Consider the following 24,410-nt stretch of genomic DNA (forward strand, 5'->3'; position numbering starts at 1 on the left):
TTATGTGATTACCCCAATGAAGATCTTTCCTTATATTAACACCTAGATACTTACAATGATCACCATAAGGAACTTTCACCCCATCAACGCAGTGATTTAATGAAGTTTAGGGAAAGTCTCACGTGCGACAATTCAGCTAGCGACCACTCGCGGGTTAAGACTGATAAGCCTCCCAGTCACATATGGTTATGCAGTCCATCAGAACAATATTGCTCTGTTCTAAATAGACGAAAATGTATTTCGTGTTGTCACTGCAATGACAATGCACTCTGACGTTATGGCATATTAACAGAACAACGATGGTTTTCCCTTAAAACCTCGTATGTCCCAATGCTCTTCGTAACATTTATATTCCTTAAGACTAGTCACACCTCCCAGTCACATTTTTATATGCAGTCCATCAGAATAACTTTTGTTGTGTTCATTTTCCTGTGCTGGTGTGTAAAGGAAAAGGGACCTTACCTTACCGTCTTATAGGGATGTTGTTTGCATGGCGATTTTATGCACTTCCGTTAACATTAGCATAGGAAAATGAACTCAACGAAAATTATTCTGATGGGCTGGGAGGCATGACTTATCTTAAGGAATATAATGGGTAAGAAGAGCATTGGTACACACGAGGTTTTAAGGGAAAACCATCGATGAGTAATATTAACGATTTTGAAGAAGAAGAGTCATACTTAATTTATACCCTTACAGTTCAGTTTCTGATTTTTATTAATCAATAATTATTTTCCGTACCATGGTTATTCACCGATGTGCGTTCGTTTCGGTCTCTTCTATCACACCTTGAAGTTGGAATGTTGTAGATGCACTCTGTAAATAATGTTACAAGAACACATTTCTTAGCAACACGCTCACGAGGAAAGACAATATAAGAGTTATCGTGGAATAGCAAGCAATGCCGTCTGTATGACACCCCAGCTGATACAAAGGGCGAAGCCGGAACAGAAGGTAGAAAGAACAGAACATTTTTCCTTGAAGTCTCAATCTCGGTAAATATTTAATGTTCCACATCTTTTAAAACTTACATGCTCTGCTTAGGTAGATGGGAGATAAACTGAAAAAGAGCAGTTCTAGCACAAGTATAGAGAAGGCGCAATGATGTACGATAACGGCATTTGTTTTTCTTTGCCAAACAATCTCTTCTATTTTCGGGCATACATTTTAAATTAATTATTCTTCCCTCTGCTTGCTATTATCCGCATGTTGTTGCATCTGGGAGGGACAGGTCCGTTGCTGATTAATTTGTTAATTGGAACTCCTCCTATTGAATATTAAAATCTGCATCTGCTTTAACGGACTTCCGTGACGAATTCCTATATCGACTGTTGTGATGCAAAATTTAGTTTATTGTTGGAAATGTTTTCTCGTAATTGGCTCAGTCAGTTGAATTAGTTCAAGTTACTTAGTAATTTGAAACATACAGTTCCTTCAGATAGTCATCAAATCAGACCACTACATTTCAAGCCATTACTCAATAATACATACGTCCACTGATCATATTCCCTTTCGTGCTTTTTAGGTTTGACAAAAAAATTACGATCGTTAATGCAAATTTTTCATATGGAGGGAAAATATCACTTACGATGAAACGTACCTGGGTACTTCACGCTGGCTTAAGGATCACGAAGGGTAGATGAACCACCTCTTCCCATTCCTCTGTCGTTTATACCTCACCCTGTCTTTACTTTGTCATAAAAGGTTGAATTCTTCATAACAAGTACTGGGGATGATCTCGATTTGTAATAAATAATAATAATAATGTTATTTGCTTTACTACCCATTAACTACTTTTTCGGTTTTCGGAGACGCCGAGGTGCCGGAATTTTGTCCCGCAGGAGTTCTTTTACGTGGCAGTAAATCTACCGACATGAGGCTGACGTATTTGAGCACCTTCAAATATCACCGGATTGAGCCAGGATCGAACCTGCCAAGTTGGGGCCAGTAGGCAAATGCCTCAACCGCCTGAGCCACTCAGCCCAGTATCTCGATTTGTGTCCCCTTAAATCAATCATCATCATCATCATTGGGCTACATTAACCATCATCATCATCATCATCATCATCATCATCATCATCATCACTGATATTACTAGAAAATTGCTTCCACACCCAACAATTACTCGTATTAAAAATTATGTCCGTCTATGAAATTGCATTTTACAATGAAGGAAAGCTCTATCAGTTTATGTACATGCCAAACGTCATGCAATAGGGGTCTAGTATAGTGTAGGCCCTCCTCTAGCTTGGCTAAGTGTAGCAACTCGTCGTGAAATCGATTCTACAAGTGCAAGAAGCAATCTGTGGATAGTTTCCGACCCATGTCATTTGGATAGCTACTCACAGCTTCCTGATATTTGTAGATGCAGGGTCTTCAGGGTGAATGGACCTCACCTTCGCGTCCCATAAATGCTCGACAGAATTCATATCTGGAGAACTAGGTGGCTGCAGCATTCGATGAATCTTTCCAGAACGCTCCTCGACCCAGTTCTGGACAACTTGGGCCCGATGACACGGTGCATTACCCTACTGAAAATTGTGAACGTTGTAGAGGAACGTGAAATCCATGCAAGGCTGCAAGTGGTCACCGAACAGTTCAACGTAGCAGTCACTGGTCAAAGACCTATAGAGGTGGATCAGTGGATCATGCCACGTGAACACACGTCACACTATTATGGAGCTACCAACAGCCTGTATAGTGCGTTGTTGACAGACGAGGTCCAGGGTTTCTTGGGTTCTGCACCATATCCAAACTCTACCATTAGGTCCAAACAACAGTAACAGTGATGCATCGGACCAAGCTACATGTTGCCCGCTCTCCAGGAACCAATGAGCAACGTGGTGAGCCGCTTGCCCGGTGTCGTGGTGTTAACAAGGGCACTCTGGTAAGTCTTCAGCTCCCACATCATAATGACCTTAAAGAATGCTGCACTGACCTACTGGATATGCGTCTGGAACCTCCTGCATTGAATGTGGATGTGATTTGAGCAGTGTGCCTTGTCTGTTAGCACGAACAATTCTAGACAGACGGTGCTAATCGCAATTATTAAGCACCCGTGGTCGGCCATTGCGCGGTTCACTGTGGTTCACTCATGCCTTTCATGAGGTATTCTCGATACACTCATAACACAATCGATCGATGAATCTTAAATGTCCACACAACTTCGATAATGGAACGTTCGATTTATCTAGCTCCCACTATAATGCCCTGTTCGAAAGGTGATAATTCACATCGCCTTGCCAAGACCAGCAGAGAAGGTGTTTACACTCAGATCACACTTGATACAGATCTGGTCACTTTCAAGACGTCGTGGTACGGTGGCGCCACCGCCTGTTACCTCTAAATACTGCTAACCTATGAATTTTCTCATGTCAGTGTACTCTAGTAGAGTTCTGATCGTGATTATTTTTTAACGCCGTGATTGAAAATAAGAACCTTGCTCAAGGACAGAGAGAAAAACTAAAGTAGTGTTCACTGATAAGAAAATGAGTCAACTGCAGTCATTATTACGCAAAATAATTCATAACACTGGGTGGTCGGATTCAACGTGAACCGGATATATGAGAGTTAGAGTATTGGTCATATAAGATAAATAACTGGAAAGTAATAGTTAGATATCTCGGGCCGTTGTTATTTTATCAGCTTCTGAAGTTGGCCAATCAGATCGCTTTGAGGGCGACTTCAGATCGGCTTTGCGAGGCGGTGTTGCTAAATCTGCACGTGGCTTATAACCGGCTTGAGTGCGCCAATAGAAGAAATAAACTTCTCCAGGGGAGGACTTGAACAAAGGTTATTCCTCTGAAGCTCAACTTGTAGGATTCCAGCAATATATAGCAGATATCTTGGATTCAGGAGGTCAAATGGACTGTATCGCTATTGACCTGTCTAAGGTATTTGATAGGGTGGATCATGGGAGACTACTGGCGAAAATGAGTGCTATTGGAATGGACAAAATAGTGACTGAATGGGCGGCTATATTAAAAAAAAGATCCTAGAGAATTAGAGTAGGCGAAGCGTTATCTGACCCTCTAATAATTAAGAGGGGAATTCCTCAAGGCTGTATCATTGAACCTTCATGTTTTCTTATACCTATATATAAATGATATGAGTAAAGAAGTGGAATTAGAGATAAGGCTTTTTGCAGACGATGTTATTCTCTATAGAGTAATACAAAAGTTACACGATTGTGAGCAACCGTGCAATGACCTCGATAACGTTGTGAGATGGACAGCAGGCAATGGTATGATGATAAACGGGATTAAAAGTCAGGTTGTGAATTTCACAAATATAAAATGTCCTCTCAGTTTTAATAAGAGGACATGGGTGGACCAACGACTTAAGTCAGAAAATGGAGTTCTGAGAAAAACACGATCAAAGTTGGCCATAACAGAGAGCTTTGATACCACACGCCATGTTCTCTAGACCAACACCATATTGAAATACTTACCTCTAGTTTCATCTAGGATCGTCGGAGACAAACTATTTTTTTATGGATATTAAAACAGACATCGGGGATTCGGCTTAAGTCGTTAGTCCACCCATGTCCTCTAATTACTGCGTTGATGGTGTGAAAGTTCCTTATGGGAATCACTGTAAGTACCTATGTGTTACTATAAGGAAAGATATTCATTAGGGTAATCACATAAATATGATTGTAAATAAAGGTTACATATCTCTGCACATGGTTATAAGGGTATTTAGGGGTTGTAGTAAAGATGTAAAGGAGAGGGCATATAAGTCTCTTGTAAGACCCCAACTAGAGTATGATGGGACCCTCACCAAGGATTACACAATTCAAGAACTGAAAAAAAATCCAAAGTAAAGAAGCTCGATTTGTTCTGGGTGATTTCCGACAAAATAGTAGCGTTACAAAAATGTTGCGAAGTTTGGGCTGGGAAGACTTGGGAGAAAGAAGACGAGCTGCTCGTCTAAGTGGTATGTTCCGAGCTGTCAGCGGATATGTAGCGTGAAATGACACTAGTGGTCGAATAAATTTGAGTGGTATTTTTAAAAATAGGAAAGATCACAATATGAAGATAAAGTTGGAATTCAAGAGGACAAATTGGGACAAATACTCGTTTGTAGGAAGGGGAGTTGGGGATTGGAATAACTTACCAATGGAGATGTTCAACAAATTTCCAATTTCTCTGAAATCGTTTAAGAAAAGTCTAGGAAAACAACAGATAGGGAATCTGCCACCTGGGCGACTGCCCTAAATGAAGATCAGTATTTACTGATTGAGGATCTCCCCATAGCAAACACGATACAGTGGTACTGGCTGAAACCAACGGTGTGTTAGTGTTCGATGCTTATTTCTGGGCATGGCTTTCAAGCCTGACCAAGCCACGTACAGATTTAGAAACAACGCCTCATAAAGCCTATTAAAATTCACCAGGGAAGCGATCTGATTGGCTAATTACAGTAGCTGATGAAATGACAACAGCGCGAGATATCGACGAAATATTTTCAAGTTACTTATCAGTTTGACCAACGGTCTAACGCTCATATACTCGATTCATGTTGTTTCCGACCACCCTATATATTGTACGTATACGTGAAGCAGTGAACTGTTCTTCTAACGTCAGGCAACGGCAATTTAACATGAAAACAGTAAACAATTCTGGAAAATAAAAAGTCTTAAATGCGGCCAGTAGCCAGTATTCGGGAGATAGTAGGTTCGAACCCCACTGTCGGCAGCCCTGAAAATGGTTTTCCGTGGTTTCCCATTTTCACACCAGGCAAATGCTGGGGCTGTACCTTAATTAAGGCCACGGCCCCTTCCTTCCCACTCCTAGCCCTTTCCTGTCCCATCGTCGCCGTAAGACCTATCTGTGTCGGTGCGACGTAAAACAACTAGCAAAAAAAGGCATGACTTCGAACTCAAGTTTATCAGGCAGGTCTTTCTCAAGTGCCCTTGTACAGCCTTTCGTTAATCGATGTTTAAACATTGATGTTGACAATGAAAGAATTCGTATGGCTATTGCTAGCCGAGTGCAGCCCTTGTGAGGCAGGCCGTCCGATGAGGGTGGGCGGCATCTGCCATGTGTAGGTAACTGCGTGTTATTGTGGTGGAGGATAGTGTTACGTGTGGTATGTGAGTTGCAGGGATGTTGGGGACAGCACGAACACCCAGTCCCCGGGCCATTGGAATTAACCAATGAAGGTTAAAATCCCTGACACGGCCGGGAATCGAACCCGGGACCCTCTCAACCGAAGGCCAGTACGCTGACCATTCAGACAACGAGATGTTGACAATAATAATGCTATTGATTTCACGTCCCGATAATTATCTTTATCTACAGGTTTGCTGTTATGTATGCCCATCCGTTCTTGACGGATGAGATTTTGTAAAAAAAAATATAGTTTTGAAGACTTTCGTCTGGAGCGTGGCACTGTATGGAAGTGAAACATGGACGATAAATAGCTCAAACAGGAACTGAAGCTTTTGGAAAGTCGTGTTACAGACGAATGCTGAGGGTGAAATGCGTAGGTCTAGTCACAAATGAAGTGGTACTGAATCGATTGAACAATTTGGAGAAATTTGGCCAGAAGAAGAGATACAATAATAGAACACATCTTAAGACACTCAGGACTAGTTCAGTTGATTTTTGAGGGAAGTTAAGGTGGTGAGAACGGCAGGGATAGACCAAGGCATGAACATGACGAACAGATTAGACTTGATGTAAGATGTAGTAAAGTAGGAATGGAAAGGTTAGCACAGAACAGGGTGGCATGGAGGACTGCATTATACCAGTCTAAGGGCTGATAATCCAAACAACAACAAGTAAAAAGAGCATAAAGCATAAAAGATAGGAAATTACATTTGCACAGCGTTTATCTTGTACACTTTTTCCATACAGACAATATTAAGGGAGGAATTTAACTTTTCCTTTTGTGGTTCCCTTAATATTGCCACGCCAGTGTATACTAATCAAATGACGTACAGCGTAGTGTGCACTGTGGAAATCTCTGAACCTAAATACCGAGTTTGGAGAAATTATGTTACGCTGTTTTTCCGTTATGTTGACACAAGCATACACCAGACAGAAAATGAACTGGACCAATTATTGACTTTTGTATACCTAATCTGAGATAAATACGACTTATGAGGCAATAATCTGATGTGTACAGACACAATTTCAATTGTATTTCATTAAACAAGAGGCTGACGTACTCTATTTGAGCACATTCAAGTACCACTGGACTGAGTCGGTACGAACCTGTCACCATGAGCTCAGTTGGGCAACTCTCTAAAGCCTGAAGAACTCAGCTTGGCACACAGATACTAACTGTTCCTGAATGGAATAAGTATTTCAGGCGTAATTCTGCAGAAATTTACGTGAGAATACTGCTACGTGCACATAAAACTGTCATTCCTGACGTAACCTCCTTCGGTATTCGCGGGAAGGGAAGAGTGAGTCAAGACGGAGACCCCCCAGCCCGCCTGAGGGCATGCGACAGCCGTCGCTTCTATTGTGCTTTCCGACAAGTGTCTCCCAGGACCTTCTGAAAGGCGAAATTAGTACCTTCCTACTCCAGACGCACGCTTTTTTTCATTTCAAAAGGTTATTTCAACTCCTAACCCAAGAGGGTTAGGCGGGCCATCAGCCGAACGGGCGGCTCTTAGGCCGTAGAAATAGAGAGAAAAATTTGCAAAATATGAAAGTGTAGGAGTATGCGTTGTGCATACCTGTAAGAAAGAATGTAAACCGGCATAGAGCCCAGCGTAAACATTTACAGCCAGAAAAGAACATAGAAATGAAGAGAAGACAACGAATATGAGTAATAAATCAGTACACGTAGTAGAAACGTAGTCAACGCCATTAAAGACTCTTAACTAAACAGAATTTAACAGGGGAAGAAACGAAGTAAGGAACAACATTGCGAGAGAAGAGCTTGAGCACTAACACTACATTAGAAACACATGAGTCACAGATGGCACTTGCGGTGCCGTAGATGTCGGTGGAAGGTGATAGTAGTATAATGGGAGAGTTCTGCGGCCACCTCCCGCGGGAAATTTGAATTCTGGCGGGAAATTTGAATTTTTGGCGGGAAATTTGAATTTTGGCGCTAGATTTGAATTTGTAAACAAAGCCACGTGCTTTTTGACAGCTGTCATCGACAACAACGCATCGCTAACCTCACTGCTGCCATCTTGACGGGCCTAAACCTCAGTAGTGCCAACTTAACCTAACTAGCGCGAGGTAAACAAAGCCACGTGTTTTTTGACAGCCACGTGCTTTTTGACAGCTGTCATCGACAACAACGCATCGCTAACCTCAGTACTGCCATCTTGACGGGCCTAAACCTCAGTAGTGCCAACTTAACCTAACTAGCGCGAGGTAAACAAAGCCACGTGTTTTTTGACAGCCACGTGCTTTTTGACAGCTGTCATCGACAACAACGCATCGCTAACCTCAGTACTGCCATCTTGACGGGCCTAAACCTCAGTAGTGCCAACTTAACCTAACTAGCGCGAGGTAAACAAAGCCACGTGTTTTTTGACAGCCACGTGCTTTTTGACAGACAACAACGCATCGCTAACCTCAGTACTGCCATCTTGACGGGCCTAAACCTCAGTAGTACCAACTTAACCTAACTAGCGCGAGATAAACAAATCCACGTGTTTTTTGACAGCCACGTGCTTTTTTGACAGCTGTCATCCGCCATCTTTAAACTACAGAGCACCGTGCTGCCCTCTTTATCGCAGTAGCTGCAAATTCGTCACCTGTCATCGGCAGTGCTGCCATCTTGGCGGGCCTAAACCTTAGTGCTACCAACTTAACCTCACTAGCGTGAGATAAACAAATCCACGTGCTTTTTTGACAGCTGTCATCCGCCATCTTTAAACCACAGAGCACTGTGCTGCCCTCTTTATCGCAGTAGCTGCAAATTCATCACCTGTCATCCGCAGTGCTGCCATCTTAACGGGCCTAAACCTTAGTGCTACCAACTTAACCTCACTAGCGCGAGATTAGAATCGGTAAACAAATCCACGTGCTTTTTTGACAGCTCTCATCCGCCATCTTTAATCTATAGAGCACAGTGGTGCTCTCTTTAGCTACTTACCTTTGAAATGTGGTGGCGGATAATTTGAAAAATGCTTTTTGACAGCAGCCATCTTTAATCTAGAGAGCACCGTGCTGCCCTCTTTAGCTAGTTACCTTTGAAATGTGGTGGCAGGCAATTCCACATGACAACAGCCATCTTTAATCAAGAGAGCACCGTGCTGCCCTCTATGTGGTGGCGGCAAATTCTACATGCTCTTGTTTGGAAACAAACTCACGCGCTTTTTTGACAGCCGTCATCCGCCATCTTTAATCAACAGAGCACAGTGCTGCACTCTTTAGCTAGATACCTTTGAAATGTGGTGGCGGCAATTTGAAAAATTCTATGTGCTCTTGTTGGGAAACAAAGCCACGTGCTTTTTTGACAGCTGTCATCCGCCATCTTTAATCAATAGAGCACTGTGCTGCTATCATGCGGGCAATTTCGTCAGCTGTCATCCGCCATCTTTAATCCACAGAACACCGTGCTACCCTCTTTATGACATGTAGTAGCGGGCAATTTGAAAAGTTCTGTTAGCTGTCATCCGCCATCTTTAATCAAGAGCGCACCGTGCTGCCATCTTTAGCTAGATACCTTTGAAATGTGGTGGCGGCAAATTGAAAAATTCCACGTGCTCCTGTTTAGTAAACAAACTCACGCGCTTTTTTGTCAGCTGTCATCCGCCATCTTACATCGCAAACCTCAGTGCTACACTCTTTAGTTGAAATATGGTGACGGATAATTTAAAAAGAAAAATTCTACAGCAGCCATCTCTCGACGCTAATTGCACAAGATGGTGGCTATACATGACTCCTTAAAGGTGCTTATGCAAGATGGCCGCTATACATAGGTTCTTATGAGACTCCCTTGGGATGCTTGCGCAAGATGGCGGTTATACATGGCTCCTTATGAGATGCCCTAGGGATGCTTGCGCGAGATGGCGGTTGCTCTTATGAGGCGGCTTAAGGGCCCTTGCACAAGATGGCTAGAGACGCCCTAAGGATGCTTGCGCAAGATGGCGGACACAAGATGGCGGCTATACACGTCTCCTTATGAGACGCCTTAAGGGTGCTTGCACAAGATGGCTGCTGCTCTTATGAAGAAAGCTAGCTTAGAGGCTAACGCGTCGTGCTAGTTCGATTCATTAAATTTGGGGCTTAAATGTAAAATGTTAAATATCTCGAAAGCGGTGCATCGTAGAGCAAAACGGACAAAAAATTTTCTGCCCAGTACCTCGGTTCGCAGTACGAGGAACAAGAAAACATAGTCTAATGATGAGATCAACGGTTCGGTTCCTACTTAAGCCCTTTGGCATTCGCTCTGTTTTAGCTTGTATTGAAGCAAGTCTTCGTAACATGATCAGGTTTAGCTATGGTAGAGAGTATAACGGGCCGTGCAGGTTCGATTCATTAAATTTGGGGCTTAAATGCAAAATGTTAAATATCTCGAAAACGGTGCATCGTAGAGCAAAACCTGATACCTGGGTTTGCAGTATCAGGAATATGATAGCATAAGAAAAACATAGTCTAATGATGAGTTCGACGGTTCGATCCCTACTTAGGCCCTTTGGCATTGGCAGCTATCTAATTCTACAAGATGGGGGCTATACATAGCTTCTTATGAGGCAGCTTAAGAGCGCTTGCACAAGATGGCTGCTGCTCTTATGAGACGCCCTAGGGGTGCTTGCGCAAGGTAGCAGCGACAAGACGGTGACTATACACAGCTCCTTATGATACGGTCTAGAGGTGCTCACACAAGATGGTGGCTGCTCTGATGAAGAAAGCTAGCTTTGCATCGTGCAGGTATCTTTACAGCACTAAACCTCATACCTTTGAAATGTGGTGGCGGGTAATTTGAAAAATTCTACGTGCTTTTTCTTAACAGCAGCTATCTTTAAACAATAGCGGCTATACATAAGCTGTTAAGGCCTCCTCTTATGTCAAGGCATAGCTCTATCGAACAAGTTTAAACCTGCATCGGGATAGCTAGAGTAAGCACGTGCTGCAGTGATGACGTCATTATGCATGTTTAGACTTGCAAATCACTAAAGAAACATAACAAGACTAGAATCGAACACTGCACTCTATGCCGTTAACTTTATCATGTGATCGGAACATTGATTGAAGTGTTTAGAACACTAAATAAGTGATCAAGACTATAATAGAACACTGTACTCGATACAACATGTGTTTAGAACATGTCAGGGGATACCTTTGTTCTAAGAAGATTAGATTACCGCACATTCCTTGTAGGGCTAATAGGCTAAAGGGCTAATGGGCTAAAGGGCTAATGGGCTAAAGGGCTAAAGGGCTAAAGGGCTAATGGGCTAAAGGGCTAGGGTGCCTCTCCTCTCTTTATCCGGGCTTGAGACCGGCTCTACAACTAGAGGCGGAGTTAACACCCTAAGGAAGGGAGAATGTTGGGAAATAATCTATACGAATATAGCTACTCGATCGACTATATACTACAGATGGATGACTTAGGTGAGGGTAAGCGCTTACTTAATAATACCTACACGACGTAATTCATACTCTATTTCAAAAATATCTTCTTTGTACTGTGTGTAACCAGCATCATGATAGGCTCTTAGCAGTTGTAAACGTTTTACGAGTACGTTGGGGTCTTTACAGTAGCTTATATCTACATAGGGTAACAGAGGCTTGTTGTGAACTTTGAGTCTATATGCAGACAGTTGATGTGCAGGGACTTGTTTTGATGTAATACGTGCTTCAGCAGTAGCGTTTCTAGGTACAAACTTAACTTGTTTTGATAGCGATGAAGCGTTGAAATTTCCTTCTTCTTTACCTTGCATCTCTTCTTGAGATGTTTGCACTTCGACAGAACGTGTAGTAGGCTTAGGAAATGAAGTAAAATCATCAAGCTGTAATGGCAATGAATTTTCTTCTTCTTCTACTTTCCCTTTACTACTGTTTTGATCAACATCATTATCCTTATTATCATAATCATGATCTTGCCTCTCTTTATCTTGAAGTTTGTGCTTAGAAACAGAACTTGCAGCAGGCCTAGACAACAAGGGAGAATTAAAAATCTCTCGCAGAGGTGTACTTTTTAAACATAAATCAGTGTTCGCTGGAATATGGTTGAGCTCTTTGTATTTTGTTCCCGATGAAGCTACATTACACGCAGCTTCATGACGTTGAGCGTTGTATGCGTTCTTGAACTCTCTTCTACAATGTTTGCATTGAAAAATTGTCCTACATGATATCTCACGACGTCTCCTGTGATAGCTTCTGGAAAATGCTTTTCCACACTCTTCGCAAATATACCTGGAAATAGGTTTTTCCATGACGGACTTTTATCTTCTGCTAACAGATTCTTCTTTAAATCTACTCGACATTTGTTACTCTCTACTTCGATGATGCGAACAGCTTAGCGATTAACAGTAAACTAACACAAAAGCGTATAACCAAGGTAGCAACAGTAAGGTTTAAGCCCATCAAGATGGCAAGAGTGAGGTTAGCGACGTTCTGCTGTTGGATTTTAAATTCCGCGCTATAACATGCATAAGGTGGTAGCCTTGAGGTTTACTGCCGTAAAGATGGCAGCAGTGAGGTTAGCGACGCTCTATTGTCCTTCAAAGTGAGGTTAGGGTTAGTCAAGAAGACAGCTGTCAAAAAGCACGTGGCTATGTTTACCAAACAAGAGCACGTGGTCGTGACGTCACGGTCACGTAATCAATCCTTAGCTCTACGTCGTTAAGAGCAGCATTAGGATTAGCTATGTTAAAATCTTAGGAACAGAGCAGCAGTATGAATAGCCATGTTTTAAGGCGTGTAGACATCACCTATCGATTTTACATGCATCAAATATCGCACTAATCTTCTTCCGCTAGATCGTGCTGCTATCTTAGCATAACCTATACGTATGAACTTAAAGTATAAAGAATAGGCATGTTTCAAAGCGTGTACACATTACCTATCGATTTTGCATGCATCGACTCTCGTACTAAACTTCTTCCGCTAGATTGTGCTGCTATCTTAGCATAACCTATACTCATGACCTTAAAGTACAAAGAATAGCTATGTTTCAAAGCGTGTACACATTACCTATTGATTTTACATGAATCGACTATCATACTAAACTTCTTCCGTTAGATTGTGCTGCTATCTTAGCATAACCTATACCCATGAACTTAAAGTACAATGAATAGTCATGTTTCAAAGCGTGTACATATTACTTATCGATTTTGCAAGCATCGACTTTCGTACTAAACTTCTTCCTCTAGATTGTGCTGCTATCTTAGCATAAACTATGTGCATGAATTTAAAGTACAAAGAATAACCATGTTTCAAAGCGTGTACACATCACCCTGAACTTCTTCCGCTAGATTGTACTCCTATCTTAGCATAGCCTATACGCACGAACTTAAAGCACAAAAAAATAACGATGTTTAACAGCGTGTACACATCACCTATTGATTTTCCATGCATCGACTATTTTTTACCGCCAGAGTGTACAACGATCGCATATGTGTATTGCTAACGTATGTGTATAAAGTTAAACCACAAAGAATAGCTATGCTCCAAAGCATGTACACATCACCTATCGATTTTGCATGCATCGACTATCGTACTAAACTTCTACCGCTAGAGTGTACAACGTTCGCAATTGTGTGCTGCTACCTATGTGCGTAAAATTAAAGCACAAAGAATAGCGTGTACACAACACCTGTCAATTTTGCACGCATTAACTCTTGTACTAAACTTCTTCCACAACAGCGTGCGATCATCGCTTGTGTGTGCTGCAATCTTAACATAACCTATGTGCACGAAGTTGAAGCACAAAGAATACCCAAGTTCAAAGCGTGCACACATCACCTATCGATTTTGCATGCATCGTCTTTCTTACTAAACTTTTTCTACTAGAGCGTGCAACAACCTTATAAGTATGCTGCTAACTTAGTATAACTTATACGCATGAACTTAAAGCATAAAGAATACTGATGTATAAAAATCTTGTGAACATAGCAGCAGCAGCAGTAAGAATAGCAATGTTTTAAAAGCGTGTACGCATTGCCTATCGATTATACATGCATCAACTAGAGTACAAAACCTCTCCCGCAAGAGTGTGCTGCTATCTTAGCATAACCTATGTGCACGGATTTAAAGCACGAAGAATAGTTAAGTTTCAAAGTGTGTACACAACACCTATCGATTTTGCACGCATCAACTATCGTACTAAACACATCCCGCTAGAATGTACAACGTTCGCATGTGTTTGCTCTGCCACTTTAGCATGACCTATGCGAACGAACTTAAAGCACAAAGAATAGCGATCTTTGAAAATCTTGCGAACATGGCCGCGGTAAGAATAGCAAGGTTTAAAAGCGTGTACATATCACCTTTTGATAATGCATGCATCTTCTACTAGAGCACGTGACCATCGCTTGTACGTGTGCTGCTATCTTAACATAACCTATGTGCACGAACTTAAAGCATAAAACATAGTTATGAGAAAAATTTTGTGAACATAGCAGAGTGTTTACTACGTAGGTGTAGACATTGAACTTTGCATGCTGAAGCAGCAAACTACGTGACCGTGACGTCACGGCCACGTGCTCTTGTTTGGTAAACATAGCCACGTGCTTTTTTGACAGCTGTCTTCTTGACGAACCCTAACCTCACTTTGAAGGACAATAGAGCGTCGCTAACCTCACTGCTGCCATCTTTACGGCAGTAAACCTCAAGGCTACCACCTTATGCATGTTATAGCGCGGAATTTAAAATCCAACAGCAGAACGTCGCTAACCTCACTCTTGCCATCTTGATGGGCTTAAACCTTACTGTTGCTACCTTGGTTATACGCTTTTGTGTTAGTTTACTGTTAATCGCTAAGCTGTTCGCATCATCGAAGTAGAGAGTAACAAATGTCGAGTAGATTTAAAGAAGAATCTGTTAGCAGAAGATAAAAGTCCGTCATGGAAAAACCTATTTCCAGGTACATTTGCGAAGAGTGTGGAAAAGCATTTTCCAGAAGCTATCACAGGAGACGTCGTGAGATATCATGTAGGACAATTTTTCAATGCAAACATTGTAGAAGAGAGTTCAAGAACGCATACAACGCTCAACGTCATGAAGCTGCGTGTAATGTAGCTTCATCGGGAACAAAATACAAAGAGCTCAACCATATTCCAGCGAACACTGATTTATGCTTAAAAAGTACACCTCTGCGAGAGATTTTTAATTCTCCCTTGTTGTCTAGGCCTGCTGCAAGTTCTGTTACTAAGCACAAACTTCAAGATAAAGAGAGGCAAGATCATGATTATGATAATAAGGATAATGATGTTGATCAAAACAGTAGTAAAGGGAAAGTAGAAGAAGAAGAAAATTCATTGCCATTACAGCTTGATGATTTTACTTCATTTCCTAAGCCTACTACACGTTCTGTCGAAGTGCAAACATCTCAAGAAGAGATGCAAGGTAAAGAAGAAGGAAATTTCAACGCTTCATCGCTATCAAAACAAGTTAAGTTTGTACCTAGAAACGCTACTGCTGAAGCACGTATTACATCAAAACAAGTCCCTGCACATCAACTGTCTGCATATAGACTCAAAGTTCACAACAAGCCTCTGTTACCCTATGTAGATATAAGCTACTGTAAAGACCCCAACGTACTCGTAAAACGTTTACAACTGCTAAGAGCCTATCATGATGCTGGTTACACACAGTACAAAGAAGATATTTTTGAAATAGAGTATGAATTACGTCGTGTAGGTATTATTAAGTAAGCGCTTACCCTCACCTAAGTCATCCATCTGTAGTATATAGTCGATCGAGTAGCTATATTCGTATAGATTATTTCCCAACATTCTCCCTTCCTTAGGGTGTTAACTCCGCCTCTAGTTGTAGAGCCGGTCTCAAGCCCGGATAAAGAGAGGAGAGGCACCCTAGCCCTTTAGCCCATTAGCCCTTTAGCCCTTTAGCCCTTTAGCCCATTAGCCCTTTAGCCCATTAGCCCTTTAGCCTATTAGCCCTACAAGGAATGTGCGGTAATCTAATCTTCTTAGAACAAAGGTATCCCCTGACATGTTCTAAACACATGTTGTATCGAGTACAGTGTTCTATTATAGTCTTGATCACTTATTTAGTGTTCTAAACACTTCAATCAATGTTCCGATCACATGATAAAGTTAACGGCATAGAGTGCAGTGTTCGATTCTAGTCTTGTTATGTTTCTTTAGTGATTTGCAAGTCTAAACATGCATAATGACGTCATCACTGCAGCACGTGCTTACTCTAGCTATCCCGATGCAGGTTTAAACTTGTTCGATAGAGCTATGCCTTGACATAAGAGGAGGCCTTAACAGCTTATGTATAGCCGCTATTGTTTAAAGATAGCTGCTGTTAAGAAAAAGCACGTAGAATTTTTCAAATTACCCGCCACCACATTTCAAAGGTATGAGGTTTAGTGCTGTAAAGATACCTGCACGATGCAAAGCTAGCTTTCTTCATCAGAGCAGCCACCATCTTGTGTGAGCACCTCTAGACCGTATCATAAGGAGCTGTGTATAGTCACCGTCTTGTCGCTGCTACCTTGCGCAAGCACCCCTAGGGCGTCTCATAAGAGCAGCAGCCATCTTGTGCAAGCGCTCTTAAGCTGCCTCATAAGAAGCTATGTATAGCCCCCATCTTGTAGAATTAGATAGCTGCCAATGCCAAAGGGCCTAAGTAGGGATCGAACCGTCGAACTCATCATTAGACTATGTTTTTCTTATGCTATCATATTCCTGATACTGCAAACCCAGGTATCAGGTTTTGCTCTACGATGCACCGTTTTCGAGATATTTAACATTTTGCATTTAAGCCCCAAATTTAATGAATCGAACCTGCACGGCCCGTTATACTCTCTACCATAGCTAAACCTGATCATGTTACGAAGACTTGCTTCAATACAAGCTAAAACAGAGCGAATGCCAAAGGGCTTAAGTAGGAACCGAACCGTTGATCTCATCATTAGACTATGTTTTCTTGTTCCTCGTACTGCGAACCGAGGTACTGGGCAGAAAATTTTTTGTCCGTTTTGCTCTACGATGCACCGCTTTCGAGATATTTAACATTTTACATTTAAGCCCCAAATTTAATGAATCGAACTAGCACGACGCGTTAGCCTCTAAGCTAGCTTTCTTCATAAGAGCAGCAGCCATCTTGTGCAAGCACCCTTAAGGCGTCTCATAAGGAGACGTGTATAGCCGCCATCTTGTGTCCGCCATCTTGCGCAAGCATCCTTAGGGCGTCTCTAGCCATCTTGTGCAAGGGCCCTTAAGCCGCCTCATAAGAGCAACCGCCATCTCGCGCAAGCATCCCTAGGGCATCTCATAAGGAGCCATGTATAACCGCCATCTTGCGCAAGCATCCCAAGGGAGTCTCATAAGAACCTATGTATAGCGGCCATCTTGCATAAGCACCTTTAAGGAGTCATGTATAGCCACCATCTTGTGCAATTAGCGTCGAGAGATGGCTGCTGTAGAATTTTTCTTTTTAAATTATCCGTCACCATATTTCAACTAAAGAGTGTAGCACTGAGGTTTGCGATGTAAGATGGCGGATGACAGCTGACAAAAAAGCGCGTGAGTTTGTTTACTAAACAGGAGCACGTGGAATTTTTCAATTTGCCGCCACCACATTTCAAAGGTATCTAGCTAAAGATGGCAGCACGGTGCGCTCTTGATTAAAGATGGCGGATGACAGCTAACAGAACTTTTCAAATTGCCCGCTACTACATGTCATAAAGAGGGTAGCACGGTGTTCTGTGGATTAAAGATGGCGGATGACAGCTGACGAAATTGCCCGCATGATAGCAGCACAGTGCTCTATTGATTAAAGATGGCGGATGACAGCTGTCAAAAAAGCACGTGGCTTTGTTTCCCAACAAGAGCACATAGAATTTTTCAAATTGCCGCCACCACATTTCAAAGGTATCTAGCTAAAGAGTGCAGCACTGTGCTCTGTTGATTAAAGATGGCGGATGACGGCTGTCAAAAAAGCGCGTGAGTTTGTTTCCAAACAAGAGCATGTAGAATTTGCCGCCACCACATAGAGGGCAGCACGGTGCTCTCTTGATTAAAGATGGCTGCTGTCATGTGGAATTGCCTGCCACCACATTTCAAAGGTAACTAGCTAAAGAGGGCAGCACGGTGCTCTCTAGATTAAAGATGGCTGCTGTCAAAAAGCATTTTTCAAATTATCCGCCACCACATTTCAAAGGTAAGTAGCTAAAGAGAGCACCACTGTGCTCTATAGATTAAAGATGGCGGATGAGAGCTGTCAAAAAAGCACGTGGATTTGTTTACCGATTCTAATCTCGCGCTAGTGAGGTTAAGTTGGTAGCACTAAGGTTTAGGCCCGTTAAGATGGCAGCACTGCGGATGACAGGTGATGAATTTGCAGCTACTGCGATAAAGAGGGCAGCACAGTGCTCTGTGGTTTAAAGATGGCGGATGACAGCTGTCAAAAAAGCACGTGGATTTGTTTATCTCACGCTAGTGAGGTTAAGTTGGTAGCACTAAGGTTTAGGCCCGCCAAGATGGCAGCATTGCCGATGACAGGAGACGAATTTGCAGCTACTGCGATAAAGAGGGCAGCACGGTGCTCTGTAGTTTAAAGATGGCGGATGACAGCTGTCAAAAAGCACGTGGCTGTCAAAAAACACGTGGATTTGTTTTTCTCGCGCTAGTTAGGTTAAGTTGGTACTACTGAGGTTTAGGCCCGTCAAGATGGCAGTACTGAGGTTAGCGATGCGTTGTTGTCTGTCAAAAAGCACGTGGCTGTCAAAAAACACGTGGCTTTGTTTACCTCGCGCTAGTTAGGTTAAGTTGGCACTACTGAGGTTTAGGCCCGTCAAGATGGCAGTACTGAGGTTAGCGATGCGTTGTTGTCGATGACAGCTGTCAAAAAGCACGTGGCTGTCAAAAAACACGTGGCTTTGTTTACCTCGCGCTAGTTAGGTTAAGTTGGCACTACTGAGGTTTAGGCCCGTCAAGATGGCAGCAGTGAGGTTAGCGATGCGTTGTTGTCGATGACAGCTGTCAAAAAGCACGTGGCTTTGTTTACAAATTCAAATCTAGCGCCAAAATTCAAATTTCCCGCCAAAAATTCAAATTTCCTGCCAGAATTCAAATTTCCCGCGGGAGGTGGCCGCAGAACTCTCCCATTATACTACTGGTGATGTACCACCGCAGCCGGGAGCAGACAGAGATGGTTTAGTACGGAGTAGAAGGGTAGTATTGAGACATGAGGTAGTAGAGGGAGGTTGTAATATTGGTGATAGAGGTGGCAAGAAGACGAAGGAGGTCTAGTATCGGAAGGGGCGCGAGAAAGTAGTTGGGTTGTGGAGCAGGGTGGTAAACGGCTTGCGGGGGTGGAGTGGGTGGCAGATCAGATCGGGAGCGACGTGGTGAGTTAGGAGGACTGGAGCGCACGGGATGGGATGGGGAGCGAGAGTGCTCCGCTCGATAGTGCCGACAATTGAGGCGAACGCCAGAGGCAATCAGATGATGGACGTCTTCCTCAGAGGGCAGTTGGGGGCGTACCATGTACGTTGGACCATGGGTGTTGTATATGAGGTACACTCGACGGACTGGGACGCCTGCCATATGGAGATCGCGCAGGATGTCCTGTTCAGCGATGTCAGGGTTGATGCCTCGAAGGACACAGCTCGAAGACGGAAGCTGCTGTGTAGCTGGCGCTGCGGCGGCGGCGGCGTTCCCACGAGAGTCAAGCTGTGCAGCATCGGTGTGGATGGTGGGGGGTAGCTGGGAAGTAGGGGATGTAACAGTGAGGGAGGTGATGGGGGCGGACATTATAGGAGGAGAGTGGCTAAGTGTGGTTGTAGAAGTGGAAGTAGAAAAGGGGGGGTGGGCCGAAGTAGTGAAGGTAGTAGTTGTAGTAGTGGTGGATGTGGACGAAACGGAGGTAGGGGCGGTGAGGACTGCTGGGCAATAACTGTAGGAGGGATAGAAGGATGGTGGTACATTTGCTGGAATATATACGTTGGGGTTGGTACCACTTCATGGAGGCGGCCGTTGATGGTTGCACCGCTGGTTTCAAGGGCCTCTGCATCATCTGGATGGCGAAGGTAAGCCAAAACCTGTGGGGAAGGTTCAGAAGTTGATCGATTATGGAGCCGGAGAACATCGGAGACTGAAGAGCCGGACTGGTGAAGTTCGTTGAGAACATAGCGTTCTGAGAAAGCGGTATCCACACCGGTGATGAGGCTGGTATACATGTTGAGCGGGAAGGCGACAGCCAACGAGGCGTCTGCCAATTGATTGTTCTTGGGCCGACTGAGTCGCAGACGAGGTGAGGCCCACCCAGCCGAAAAAATGTGAGGTGTGGACGTGACGTGTACGTGCTGACGCACGCTTCATCACCAGGCATATAAAAACCAAGTTCGCCGCTAACAGATTGTGAGTGTAGTGCTGTTGGAACAGAGCATTGAGTGTTGAGAGAGTGTCGTCGTGGTGAACTTTAGTAGCTGTTCAGTTGACCTCAGTTGAGAGTATCGTAGAATTATTGGAGGGTACTGTTGAGAGAGTGTCGAAGTGAGGAGTGTTAGAGACTAGCTGAATTAGTACTGTGTTATTGTCGAGTGATGCATGTTAAGTAGTTCAGTGTGTGGAGCAGTCACGTGAATAGCTTGTGTGTGTTTCGGCCTGGAGTCGAGGCAGTTCATAGAAATCGTGTTGGCTTGATTTCGAACTATGCGCATGTGGCTACTATGTATGCATGCTAAGTGAAAGGCGAGAGCTGTCTATCAAGATTACGGAAGGGTCGTTCGCTCCAGTTAAATGCCAGCAAGTGGAGATCTGCTATGAATACTACAGACTTTGTAATTAGGCACTTAAGACTGAATTGTTCTCTTTCATATTCAAGTATAGTTCCGTGTGTGCGTGTGTGTCTGTTTGTGTGTATGCATGTGTATGTGTGTAGTTTTTTGTACTGACTGGGTCATCCTAAATTAAATTTGATCGATAAAATAGACAGTGTTTAATTCGTTACGATAATAATAATAATAATAATAATAATAATAATAATAATAATAATGTTATTTGCTTTACGTCCCACTAACTACTTTTACGGTCTTCGGAGACGCCGAGGTGCCGGAAGTTAGTCCCGCAGGAGTTCTTTTACGTGCCAGTAAATCTACCCACACGAGGCTGACGTATTTGAGCACCTTCGAATACCACCGGGCTGAGCCAGGATCGAACCTGCCAAGTTGGGGTCGGAAGGTCAGCGCCTCAACCGTTCGATCCACTCAGCCCGACTAATTCGTTACAATACTTCAGGAAAGATTTAATGGATTCAGTGAAGTGATGGGAAGACAGAGGATTATATTTTGATTATATATGACACAGAAAGAGGACAAACAAGTATAATACAGCTTGAAATATGCATTGCTAGATCGCGCCATTCTGAAGGAAGGTCAGCATATTCATATGAACTTCCTGGAAACTACGTTGCATGAAAATGAGTGTATTCGCTTCCAGTTTCATTTCCTCTAATCTGAGTTAAATTCGTTGTGAAGCAGGACACAAACCCGAGCCAAATGTGCAAGAAGCCTCATAGACTGCACATATCAAATGATACATACAGCATTACACAAACGATGCAGGTGGTACGCAAGCATATAAGAATTTGATAATACCGCTACAGCTGCTAAGTGGGATTTTATCCCTGTTCACAGCGGCCTTTCATTTAGAAACTGTTCGCGATCACATAATTACACCGTGAGCTCCTCATACTGAATTCACGAAAGGTACCAGCAAATGATTTTCCATTGCGCATGAAATCAAAGCTTCGAACGCAGTGTTAAAGCACGGCAAACGTTACGTCATGCTCTGAATCAAGTACCGAAAGTTAACAGGCAGTTAGATAGCCGTAAGAGGTAGTGGCGACCAATCAATAGCAACAACACGTAACATTTTCTAGTGGAGTGCTCTGTATTTCTACTTTCTTCCAGTCTCCATTCGTTTATAATTCAAGAGTGAATTACTTCCATTGCTGTAGGTACAACATAGAGACAGATTCTGATGATGTGTGTTAACAATGAATATTATTCCCCTTGAAAATCATACAGTCCGCCTCTGTGGTGTAGTGGTTAGTGTGATTAGCTGCCACCCCAGGAGGCCCGGGTTCGATTCCCGGCTCTGGCTTGAAATTTGAAAAGTGGTACGAGGGCTGGAACGGGGTCTACTCAGCTTCGTGAGGTCATCTGAGTAGAGGTGGGTTCGACTCCCACCTCAGCCATCCCGGAGGTCGTTTTCCGTGGTTTCCCACTTCTCCTCCAGGCAAATCCCGGGATGGTACCTAACTTGAGGCCACGGCCGTTTCCTTCCCTGTTCCTTGTCTATCCCTTCCAATCTTACCATCCCCCCGCAAGGCCCCTATTCAGCATAGTAGGTGAGACCACCTGGGCGAGGTCCTGGTCATCCTCCGCAGTTGTATCCCCTGACCCAGAGTCTGAAGCTCCAGGACACTGCCCGTGAGGCGGTAGAGGTGAGATCCCTCTCTGAGTCCGAGGGAAAAACGGACCCTGGAGGGTAAACAGATAAAGAAGAAGACGAGGAAGAAGAAGAAGTATTCATAACGATAAGACACCTAATGAGATACCACAGACTTGTATGACAGAACGTATATCCAATTCCCGACATTGCCCATGGCCGAATCAAATAGAGCCAGCTGAGCTACGTAGCGGATCTAGCCAGTGTTAGCAGGGTAATTCATTTCTTCCTTGTTTACGTAAGTTTCATGTAATTTACTAGTAATTCTTTTCGAGTGGAAAACCAGTTTTTCGCTGATTTAAAAAATGTATATTAATTTGGTAATGAGTATTAATATAAAATTACTTCAATTATATTATTTTCGTGGTGCCCCCGTGGTTCAGGTGGCAGCGCACCGGCCTCTCATCGCTGGGTTCCCGTGATTCAAATCCCAGTCACTCCATGTGAGATTTTTGCTGGACAAAGCGCAGACGGGACAGTTTTTTTCTCTGGGTACTCCGGTTTTCCCTGTCATCTTTCATTCCATCAACACTCTCCAATATCATTTCATTCCATCTGTCAGTCATTAATCATTGCCCTAGAGTAGTGCGACAGGTCTCGGCAGCCGGCACAATTCCTTTCCTCGCCGCAAGATGGGGGCTTCATTCATTCAATCCCTGACCCGGTCACTGACTGAAAAACAGGTTGTAGGATTTTCATTATATTATTTTCGTGGTGTGGATTACCGCAATAAAATCCTAGCTCGTGAACCTACGAACAAAGGCAGAGTGACCTAGTAAGTAGTCCTGATAGTCAGGATACCATTTGCTATGGAATATGAGGGGGCTCTCAGACATATTCTGAGTTGTAGCCCTCCTCGAGCTCAGACGGCTAGGACTATACAATCGAGTAGTGGTCGGTAACACGTACGAGGAGATATTCTTATTGGGACTGCTTCCGGAATGTGACTGAAGGCAACGGACTACACTTTAGCAGCTTAGATAAGTACAGAAACATTTCTGTAAGTTAATACGGGAACTGTTGAAAGTTAACATAATAAGTATTTGTTGTTACTTGTTCATAACATCACCAACTCTCAATCAATGACAATTTTTTATTTTTGCTATTTGTTTTATACGTCGCACCGACACAGATCAATCTTATGGCAGCGATGGAATAGGAAAGGCCTGGGAATGGGAAGGAAGCGGCCGTGGCCTTAATTAAGGTACAGCCCCAGTATTTGCCTGGTGTGAAAATGGGAAACCACGGAAAACCATGTTCAGGGCTGCCGACAGTGGGGCCCGAACCTACTATCTCCCGGATGCAAGCTCACAGTTGCGCGCTCATGACCGCACGGCCAACTCGCCCGGTCATTCGCAAGTTTAAGCAACGTAAACAGTATTGTAACTTAGATATACAGGGTGGTCGGAAACAACGTGGACCGTTAGAGCTTTGGTGATACAGATCAATAATTGGAAAAAATGATGAGATATCTCGCGCCGTTGTCATTTTATCAGATCGCTGCACGGGGTACTTCACACAGGCTTTGCGAGGTGGTGTTGCTAAAACTGCACGTGGCTTATGACCGGCTTGAGAGCGCCAATAGAAGATATAAACTTCTGCAGGGGAGGAACTTGAACAAGGACCTCCCTCCTGATAGGCTCGCCCCATAAGAAGCAAGCTACAGTGGCACTGGCTGAAATCCACTATGCGTTAATGTTTGCTGCTCATTTCTCGGCATGGCTCTCAAGCCCGACCAAGCCGCGTACAGATTAACAACACCGCCTCACAAAGCGATCTCACTGGCTACCTTCAGCAACTGATAAAATGACAACAGTGCGGGATATCGAATTACTTCTTT

Source organism: Anabrus simplex, chromosome 2, assembly GCF_040414725.1.
Source record: "Anabrus simplex isolate iqAnaSimp1 chromosome 2, ASM4041472v1, whole genome shotgun sequence".
In the NCBI taxonomy this organism is placed as follows: domain Eukaryota; kingdom Metazoa; phylum Arthropoda; class Insecta; order Orthoptera; family Tettigoniidae; genus Anabrus; species Anabrus simplex.